The following is an 11,244-nucleotide window of genomic DNA, read 5'->3' as shown; positions in this document are numbered from 1 at the left end:
CCCTCTACTTATACCCCCCGCCGCACTCGCCCCGCCCCCGCGCGTCTGACGCCAGGGCCCTACGCGAGCGTCGGCGCCGGAGGAGGAGGAGAAAAGGAGGCGAGGGGGCGGAGGGAAGAGAAAACAGGAGGAGGAAAAAGCAGAGAGGAAGGGAGAGGTGGCGGCGGCGGCTGCTGCGGGTGTGGGGGTGGGGCTGGGGCGGAGGGGCGGGGTTTCTGCGCACGCGCCGCGTCCGGGGGCGGGGCCACGCTGCGTAGGGCTGTGGGGGAGGGGAGGGCCGCTCGCGGGCGGTCCTCAGAAGAGTCGCTGGGACGGCCCCTCCTCGCGCACACCCCGCCCCCACCTCCACCGGGAGGAGCGTTAACCCGTCACCGCGGCGGTGGGCGGTGCGCGGGGCTTCCGGGTTCCTCAGCGCCAACCTCCCCCCACGTGCGCGGTCGACAGGGGCTTCTTCCCGCCGCTGCCACCCGGCTCCACTCGCTCGGATCCCGAGGGAGGCTGGGCACCAGTGGGCCGGTGTGATCCCCTGCAGGCCCAGTTTCCGAAACGTGCGTGGAGGGAGCCGGGGTGGCTGTCCCTTTCTCCTACCCGGACCGCACTACGAGTCCCAGCGGGCAGCGCCGCCGCGCGCGTCGGCAGCAGAAGCGATGCCTGCTGGGAGCTGGAGTTCCCAACGGCCGCGACGCTCGCTGACCCCAACTGGCCACGGGTGCGGGCCGCCGGCTCGGGGACCCCAACCGTCCAGGGCGCTGGATCCTTGGCGTCGCCCGGCGGCACGCCCTAGAGGAGGGGGAGGGGGTTCCTCGTCTTTCTTGTCCTCTGGTCTCGGACCCCAGTTCTCCGACTGCCCACTGGATGCTGTTTGTTCATCAGAGTGGTTTTAATTTGGGAAAATTGCGTTGGGAGACTTTGGTCGCTTATTACCTTAAGGTGCTCTGTTGAAATCATTGAGTCGTGCTAATTTTGCCAGACATTTCTGTGCAGTGGAAAATAGGAATCGAGAAGACTGTTTCTCACGATCACTTGTATAGGCACCAAAGTCCTGCAACCAGACATAATTAGGAATAATCCAAACTACTACAATTATAATACATGTTTAAAACAATTTTGTACATTAGTTATATGCTTTAATAGAAATGCTAAATATAATTGACAGTCATAATAGTGCTAGCTATAGGAATTACATTAAGTCAACATATAAATTCCACTTTAAAATAGTAATGTGCTTTTACAGTTTTTAAAGCCCTTGCATAAACATCCAATCACTTGACAGCAATCTTGTGTGGGAGGTGGAATAGTAGTAATAAATTTATTTTACTGTTAGGAGAACTGTCTCAAGTTAAATGATTGCTCAATTTATTCTTTAATTCGATAAACGATAATGCATTCGTACTATTATTGCCTGGTATGGACCACACACTTTGTTCTCATTTAAATTAGAATTTAAACCAACAGAATCCTCTAAGTGCTATTTTTTTATCTTATCTTGGAAGAGGATAATATTTTTGAAAAAACATGTTACCTCATGTGCTTTACAAGGCAAAACAGCAAAACTTAGGACTGTACTTTAGAAAGACACCCATTACTAAACAATAAGTCACTGTTCAGTCTTTCAGAACTCTGTGGTTAAAATCAATCCGTCAGTATATTCGTCAAATACCATCAAGTGGAGAGTACTGTGTTTTTAAGAAAGATGACAGACCTAAACAAATTCTTGTCCTCATGAGGTAACTATATAAACATTAAAATCAGTGCATTTATCAGGTTGCATCAATTTTCTGTTAAGTTCTAAATTGGTTTTCTTCAAAATAAGAGGTTGAAAATTCCATTATTATGGTTTAAAAGAAATTTTAGTATTTTTGTTATGCTACCGAACTGAGGCAATATTAAAAGCTAAAAGAGGCAGATGGAGTATACTCAATAAAAAAAGGGTAAAGGGAATCACCTCCAATAACTTGGCAAGATTATGCCAAAAATTAAAGCTGCCAAAACCATACATAATTAATTTCTAAAGATATGTCCAAACACGGTGGCCTACATCTTAATTCCAGCTACTCAGGAGGCTGAGGCAGGAAGATTACAAGTTCCAGGCCAACCTGGGCAGGCCTGCCTAAACCTCCTGAGTTCCTGGGATTACAGGCATGCACCACTGTGTGGATTTGGAAAATTTTTCCATAGAGCAAGAGTTTGGCAAGCACTGTCTAGGGTGGGTTGAATACTCTAGTCATCAGAGTGTCTTCCCTCAGGTTTCACCAGAGCCTGGATTAAATAAGTGTTGTAAGACTTCTTTGTTATAAATCCATTTTGTACAAACAAACTTCCAATTGATAAATCCAATTAATAATTCAGCCTCCAGGGCAGTTTGGTAGGAAATAGAGGCCCTGCAGGTTGATAGAAACATTCTAGTCATTAGAAAGACATATTGTTTCTTTCTAAATTAATACTTTGGGAAGGGAGCTGGTCCACAGGATTTTTTAGCTGCTGTGGTTCTTGACATTTAGTGGATGCTATTGTTATATTTTAGGAAGGTACAGTTTAGTATGTGCAAGTGAAGCTAGAGGCAGAATTCATCCCTTTAGGAAAGGAGCTGGTAGAATCAGGAGAGGGAGTAAGAGCCCATCCCAGGTGGGATTTGGAACTAGAACCAAGGACCTGTTCCTTTGATCTATCAATCACTCTTCTCACCTCCATCCAGCACCTTTCTCTCATATTAGAAACTTGTCTTGTGGATCAGAAAGAAAACAAACCTTTCTTTACTAACATGTTCCTCTTTCATTCACTGTCTTTAACAGCCACATTTTTTTTTTTAAATTTCTACACTCCTGTCTTTTCTTGATTCCTCAACCTACTATAATATGGCTTCCTTTACCTCCATTCCATCCACCCATCAATAGCCACCAATGATCTTGTTTCTGTTTGAGAAATCCTGTGGACTTTATTCAGGTTCATTTTACCTAATATTTGTAGAATTTGCCCCTGTTTTCTTCCATTCTTTTTAATACATTCTCTTGGCTTCTGGGTTCTGTCTAACTCATGAAATGCTCATCTCTAGTAACTTTTCCTTGACCACCAGATTGCGCTGAGTACTCTTCCTGTGGACTTTACTCTGACTACTCCTCTGCCACAACATTTACTATATGACATTAAAATAAAATGTTCATGAGCTGCCTCCTAAAATAAGTTGTAAGCCCCATAAAAGAGTCTATGTCATATTCTACTATGCTCTGACACTCATCAGGGGCAATCAGACAATGCCTTCTTGGAATTGAAAAGTATGATGGTTTCTGATAAAGGAACTAAAGCCACAAGTAAAAGGCAGTGGATGGAATATTTTGCCTTTTTGATTTACTGCTCTCATTTTTCTCCATTTTCTTTCTGTTTTTATTTCTTAAAAGTATGATGGTTTCTGATAAAGGAACTAAAGCCACAAGTAAAAGGCAGTGGATGGAATATTTTGCCTTTTTGATTTACTGCTCTCATTTTTCTCCATTTTCTTTCTGTTTTTATTTCTTATTCCTTTAGCCCTGGGATTTAACCAGAGCAAGGTAGGCAAGCACTCTACCACTGAGCCATATCCCCAGCCCTTTAATATATATTTTTTTAATTTGAAAAGAAATCTTGCAAAATTGCCCAGGCTGGAAGCGAAAGGTTTATTTTGACTCAGAGTTTCAGAGATTTCAGTCCATGATGAGTTGGTTCTGTTGCCTTGGGCCTGTGATAACATGTACATCATGGCAGGAGCATGTGGTGGAAGAGGCCTGTTCACCTGGAAAGCAAAGGGAGAGAGAATTAGGAGAGGCCAATTCCTAACATTCTTCAAGAGCATGCTTCCAGTGACCTAACTTCCTTCCGCAAGGTCCCTAAAGATTCTATTATCTCTCAGTAGCAACATGGGCAGGGGACCAAGCCCTTCTTTTTGGTCTTAAAAAAAAAATGTGCTGTGTTTATCTACCTTACCTATGGTGTATAACTTGAGATTGCAAACTGTGGGATAGAATAATGTCTTTATATTTTCAGCAGTTCACTGTGGTGCCTAAGAATGTCTAATAATGTCAATATCATTTAATCAACCTTTTTCTATTTAATGAACACATTCCAAGGCTCTCCAGAGAACTTGTTCACTTGAACTTCATCAGAGATTTATAGATAATTTTCAGGATATATTCAGAATACATCCAGGCTAAAAATTTATAATATTTTTTCATAATGTAAGACAAATTAAAGTTGACTGATCTTATAAAATCTTTAGGTAATTCTTAGAAATATATTTGAGATGGATAATACAGTGAATGTAGAAACCCCTTTCCAGTTGAAGGGTATACTTTCTGTTGTTCCTTGAGACAGAAAAATATTACATGATGTCTATAAGTCTCAAATTATACAATGCTTCAGAAGATTAGCTACCCTCTTTATTGGTTTGTGAGACTGGTGAGGAACATAACTTCTATAAAAGCAAATCTACAAATTGTCTTGCCCTTGATCAGAAGGATTTCCTATAATGTATCCCCTTCAGATTTTGGATCTTCCTCCATATGCATTACATAGTTTTCTCGCACCAATCTAGAAAGAAGGAAAGGGTTTATAAAAATTTGAAATTGAGTCTTGTTCCTAGATTGTGTGCGCAATGATGTGACTCAACACTAGTTTTGAGAAAGTGGCTGCCAGGTAAGAAGGCATAGATTGTGGACCAGAGACCGAGTCATAAACACAAACTCATAAACACACAAAAAAATATTGGGATAAAGGGGTAGTTAATAGAAGAGGATAAGAAACTCAGGAAATCTTAAAATATGAAGATTTGTTACTAAGTGCTCTTCTAAAGGACACAACCATCTATGCTAAATCACTGTACCTGTTACAGATTGTTTAATAAAACAGGGATACTACTACCTCCCTAACAGGATTATCGTAAAGGCTTGAGTAGGATAATATATGTAAACTTAAATGACATAATGTATCTCCCATTCTTCTAAATATAACCACACATCAATTGATTTGGCAGATACCAAATTCAAATTTATGGCAGAAGTATTAAACAGAAATATAGACAAGGTATACCTAAAAGATACAATTGTTACTGTCTTCAATTAAATTAGAGAACAGAAAGATCAATCACCACATTGGGAAAGTGTTAAATTGTAGAAACTTAACAGAAAGCTAATTTAATTGTTTATTAAGTGAGGGGTCAATGAGGGAATGCTTTGAGCATAGTTGTACTCCAGGATCACTGTTCTTAAAAGCACAAATCAGTACATATCTTAAGGTACAAAGAATAACAAAAATACATATCAGGTAAATAGAAAAATTTTATAAATATTAAGAGCTAATATTTACTGAACTTGGATATTTATTGAACACAGGTAATTTTGTGGCCTCTTTACACAAGTTGATCAGGCAGGAAACTTGAGTATTGCCAATGAATCAACTGAGGCTTAAGAAGTAGAACCACTCTGATGCAAATAAAGGCAAGTGTGAGTTTCAAAGGAAGGAGTCTTTGATCTGGGAATTAAGGAGGAACCAGTACTTGGAATAATAAAAGGAAAGGGCATTGTAAGGTGGAGGAAATAACATCAGGAGTGTCATGGGGTGAGAATGAGCAGCCTGTGTGGAGGGGATGACAAAATCCCACAGGGAAGCCAGGTAGGTGGGAGAGGAGGGCAAGCACAAGGAAAAGCAGACCAGGGCTTAAAAATTGGAAAAATAGATGGGGCTTGAATGAAAAGGGAGTGCAGGATCTAATCTTTTGTCCTAATGTTTTTTTTCCATAAGGTAATTCTGGTGGCAGTGTCAAAGTACTGGATTTGAAAGATGAGAGACAAAAGGAGACCAATTAAGGTATTCTTGGAACGGTACCACTTTGATCTTCCTGGAAGTGAAGAAAAAGAAAACAAGTTCTTACTGTCTAATGAAAAGAGGCACACCAGGGTTATTCAGGAAGATTTTCTTTTTTCCCCCCTGTACTAAAACTTTAAAAAAATTATCATATAACTCTTTATATAAAGGACATTAAATGACATAATTTCTTTATACATTATAAATCACATATTTATTTAGACCTACAGTGTGTTTAATGTACTATTTAACGTACTACATATAAAATATTAAAATCATGAAGTTTCTGCCCTCATGGAGCTTCCTTTCTAGAGAGAATTAGGCAATTGTCTAAAATAGTGATTTTTCTTGTTATTATTAAAATGCAGGATTAAGTTTCATGTGGAATTTTTTCTTTTGTCAACTCTCAGTAGTGGCTAATTATAATCCAGTAAAGGCATTTTGTTGAGAGCTTAGTTTGACATAAAGCTCACCAAATCTATAGAAGCCAGTAGTGTTGCAACCTCTGTGTACTATACCTCAATTATAGGTGGTTTCGGCTAGATTTTTTAAATATATTATTATTATTATTATTGATATTGCTATATTTATTGTCATTTTAATTATTATATTTTATTCATTCATTTATTTGTGCATCATTTTGGAGATTGAGCTCAGGGTGCTCTACCACTGAGCCACATCTTCAGTCCTTTGGATTTTTTATTTTGAGAGAGATTCTTGCTAAGTTGCTGAGGCCAGCCTGGAACCTGTGATCCTCCTGCCTCAGCTTTCAGAGTCACTGGGATTACAGATGTGTGCCACCACACCAAGCCACTCTTTTTAAAGCTGCATTGCAGAAGAAGGAGACGGAGAAGGAGAAGGAGAAGAAGAAGAAAGAAGAACAGAGGAGGAGGAGGAGGAGGAGGAAGAGGAGGAGGAGCCACCGCCACCTAGATTGAAGTCATTTTCAAACTGAGATCTCTGATAAGTGAGTAAAGGACAATTATCCTGGGAAGGTGAATAAAAAGCAGTGTTTATATTTACATATGTATACTTTACTCATTAGCTATATATTTGCTGATTGATGTGTTAAGCACCTTTGAACTCTGAAGATAGGAAACCGGTAAGAGAATACCTACCTTGAAAAATGTGTAAGGATATCAACATCACAGAATTTACCTGCTTTTTTTTTAATCTTAGAAAAGGGATGGTAACATTCTTCAGAAAATTTGACTACTTGAACTTCCTTAGAGATTTATTTATTTATTTAGGTACCAGGGATATAAATAAATTTTTGAGCTGTAGCTCTCTAGAATATATACAGAATAACATATATCTCATTATATAAGATAAATCAGAGTTGACGAGTTTCATGAGGAGTTTAAGTCTAACATCAAGAGGCCTATTTGGTGTGAGTAATAGGGAAATATAATAACTCCCAACTGAAGAGGTATACTTTCAGGAGACCTCTATAATGACAGAATATTGTGTGGGGAAAGTCATAGCTAATGGCATGACAGACGTGATTGCCAAAAATTGCAATATGATACAATAAACAGTGCAGCAGTAGGTACACACAAGGTGTTCTGGATCCACAAGCAGGTACATTAAAATCAGCTTTAGGAGTGTTTGGGGCTTGGGGCAGGAGAGGAGGAAGCAATTGGCTGAGTTTTTTTTTTTTTTTTTTTAATTTAACAATAACCACTATTTAACAATTTGTCTTCCTCAAAACAACTCAGGGGAGCCAAGTGAGGCTCAGAGGAGTTCAGCCTGCTGCTTGACCCCAGGTCCAGGCCTACTAGCAATGGTGCAGTGAGAGTGCCACCATCGTGGGGTTAGACCCTGAGGGAGTGCCAAGATAGGTAATAAGTGACCTACCTACTTATCAGAGTAAATGAAGAAATCAGTTCCGGTTTGTACTATGATTAGGCAGCTGCTGTAACTATGCTTCATTGCTCTGTCTTGCTTTTTATTCTAGGAAACCAACAAGGTGTGAATATCGTCCTTCAAAAAATCTTTCTTTTGGCTCATCAGTAGGCTGAACAAGGAATCTATTTATGCTAAATGGTGGATAACTTCCTTGTCCTCACAAATTATTTCGATGACAGAGCTAGGTATCTGTTCAGTGCATTTCTGTCCTGAAAGTCTACAGTTGTACAGTCTGGATTTCAAACCTCCTCTTATTCAGTCAGAATTACTTCAGGTTACTCAGTGATACTATTTCCTGTTTGCTAAATATTTTGGAATAATGTTCATTTCCATAAAGAAATCTATTATTGATAAGATAAATTTCACTTGAGGGGTGGGAATTAAGCTCACTGGCAGAGCGCTTGTCTAGCATGCAAGGCACTGAATTTGGTCCTCAGCCCTGGGGGAGGGGTGGGGGGGGAGATAATTTGCACTTGAAAAAAATATCCTACTTTCTTGAGAGGAAAGAGTGAGAAGCTGAGAGCCACTACCTTGCAAAAGCTCTGAAGTGTCAAAAGGATCATACAAGTTAAGACAAGGGAATGGAACACATATTTGTTAAGTATTAAACACACAAAATTAAGATTGGCAAAATAATTGGTTATCTTCTGTGAAATGCATTCTAAGAGAAGAGTGAAAAAAAACTATTTTTCAGTAGTTTTTCTGTTAGTATCAATATTTGCATTACTATTTGTTACTTTTTTGTATTATCCAGGTAAAAAAAATAAATTATGCTGTTATGTATTATATAGGTGCAGAATGCCCTTTTTATTTAGAGTCATAGTTGAATGATTCATTGAATTATAAAGAAGGAAAATAAATTTATAATTTGGAAGAATAATAAAAATTGAAGTAGTCATGCAGTAATGTGAGAACTAAGTTGGAAATATTAATATAAACTAATAATATTGAATAAAATACACCTTTTCTAGTTCTGTACAGTGAGATGGGAAAGGAACACTTACTCCACCATAAGCTTGATCTATGTACCCCTACTGTCTAAATTATAGTGTCTAATACCACTTCTTAAAGAAACTGACATGCCTTAGGAAGAAGGCAGATTCCCTGCCGGTCTGGGAAGGTGTAGATGGGTCTTGGAACATTTCACTTGGCCAGAAGAGAAGGATATTGAGTAATAATAATAATAATAATAATAATAATAATAATAATAATAATAATGTATTGCATGGAAGAATATAGAAGGCAGTTTAAAGGGATGACCATTAACTAAATCTGTCAATTTGAATACCAATAGGAAAATAATGACTACAGCTAATTACAACGCATTAATTTGTGAAAAACTGAGTCCACAAAAATGAGAAAATTTGACAAACTGTGCTAAAGTTTAATTTAATTGAATCTCATTACTTAGTTCTGTTGACTTATGTATTATATAGGTGCAGAATGCCAAATTCAGCGAATATCAAGTATGTTTGTTTTACTTAATCTAAGTTTACATTAGAAAAATAATTCTTAAACTCCTAAGCCATAATTGCCTGTGCCTGACTAGTGCATACTGATTTTTTGTAGTGACAAAATTGTTTGCATAGGCATCCATCCAACTTATCCCTGCCTGCCCAGAAATCTAATACTGGGAGTTTTTATTGCATCTCAAAATGTTGTTCTAGTGAGTCATCTTAGGAAAATTAGTGTTGGAATATATTTGAATTATTGTACTCCTGTGTTTCTGTGCATTGATTAGCTAATTTTGAAATGCTAGTTCATAACCTTGGTGGTATTTTGCTTAAGTCTATAGCAGGCTGACCAATAAAATGTCCCAGGATGATAGAAATATTCCGTATCTGGGCTATCCAATAGGGTAACCATTAGTCACTCATTAGGCTATATCTATTGAGCACTGGAAATATGATTAGTGTGACTAAGGAGCTGAATTTTAAATTTAAATTTAAAGTATAAAATAGACACATGTGGCTATGAACTATTGAGCAGTATAGGTTTAGATTTCAGATGCATATATGTATGTGTATGTGTGTGTGTGTGTTTCTGGGGATTGAACCCAGGGCCCATGCATCCTTGGCAGATACTCCACCTCTGAGCTAGATCCCCAGTCCCTCAGACCTCTTTTTAATTAGAATAACTTTTTAATTGGAATAACAATTATGGCTTAGGAGTTTAAGAATTATTTTTCTAACTTTCTACAACAAGAAGAAATGTTGAATGAAAAAATATTGAATATATTTCAAATATAAGGTCCGGAACTTGAGATAATTTGGACAAATACCATGCCTTTCAAATAGTCTCTCTTAAGTGAATGATTTCCATGAGGTTTTTTATTTCATATATTTGAGTCCTATTTACTACTTTGTAAAAGTCAGAGATATTCAGTATGTTGAGTCACGATTATCAATTTAAGAAGTAATGCTGCTTATGCCATAATGGTATGTGCTCTTCATCTTATAATCTTTAGTGACTAAGCCAACATGTATTGGTATCTGTGCCAACATTCATTAGTCAGTGCCCATTTCATCACGACTGAAAAATCTACTTTTGCTGGGCATGGTGGCACATGCCTGTAATCCCATCAGCTCTGAAGGCTGAGGCAGGAGAATCAAGATTTCAAAGCCAGTCTCAGCAATGTAGTGCGGCCTCAAGCAAGTTATCAAGACCCTGTCTATAAGTAAAATATGAAAAATGTCTGAGGATGTGGCTCAGTGGTTAAGTGCCCCTAGGTTCAATCCTTGGTGAGTACATATATATATATATATATATATATATATATATATATATATATAATATAATAATATTATATATAATATTATTATACACATAACTATGTAAAAAGTTTTTATCAATGTCAATTTATTTGATCTCCTTAACCCTATCTACTCTGTAAAGCATCTTTTGCTGATGAGTTCCTGAAGCTCAAAAGAGATTAAATTTTGCTCAAAGCAGTGCCACTGATAAGAACTAGAACTAGTAAATGTACTCAACTCTTCCAATTTCCCAGTGTAAATCCTTGCCTATTTCAGCCACACCACGGCTATTCTCACAGTCTATTTGCATAAAACTTTTAAGATTATGATGTACTTCTGTAAACTATCTCCTTGCATCTTTTTACAACAGCTGTGGTTGGCAAATAGGTTCTTCCTTAAAAATTTTATATCATCTCCTTAAGGAAACAATACACATGCAAAACCAAAGACATTATTACAGGGTAATATAAACACACAGAAATTAATTACAGAGATATATACAGATGCCGAGGAGATTGTGAATTGGATTCAGCCAAGCGAGATCTATGATAAAACCTAAAAAGAGGTGAGGATTTAATGGGATTTGGAGGAAGAGAGAGAAACCAGATTTGAAGAACCAAAAACAAGAAGGGGCCAGATGTGGTGGCCCAGACCTGTAATCCCAGCAGCTTGTGAGGCCCAGGCAGGAAGATTGCAAGTACAAAGCCAGTCTCAGCAATTTAGCCAGGTCCTAAGCAAGTTATCAAGACCC

The 11,244-nt window shown here is 38.3% G+C and overlaps 1 long non-coding RNA gene across 1 annotated transcript; it reads left to right on the top strand.

The window, feature by feature from the left end:
- Positions 1 to 63: 63 nt before the first annotated feature.
- Positions 64 to 8,526, top strand: LOC120892714 (uncharacterized). The gene is made up of 5 exons (XR_005737482.2): positions 64 to 709; positions 5,770 to 5,835; positions 6,599 to 6,799; positions 7,551 to 7,673; positions 7,790 to 8,526. It is a non-coding gene; the product is annotated as an uncharacterized LOC120892714 (long non-coding RNA).
- Positions 8,527 to 11,244: the final 2,718 nt, after the last annotated feature.

This window comes from Ictidomys tridecemlineatus, chromosome 7 (assembly GCF_052094955.1).
Source record: "Ictidomys tridecemlineatus isolate mIctTri1 chromosome 7, mIctTri1.hap1, whole genome shotgun sequence".
Lineage (NCBI taxonomy): Eukaryota > Metazoa > Chordata > Mammalia > Rodentia > Sciuridae > Ictidomys > Ictidomys tridecemlineatus.
Note: the sequence above shows the minus strand (reverse complement) of the source record. Positions and strands in the feature narration are given on the sequence as shown.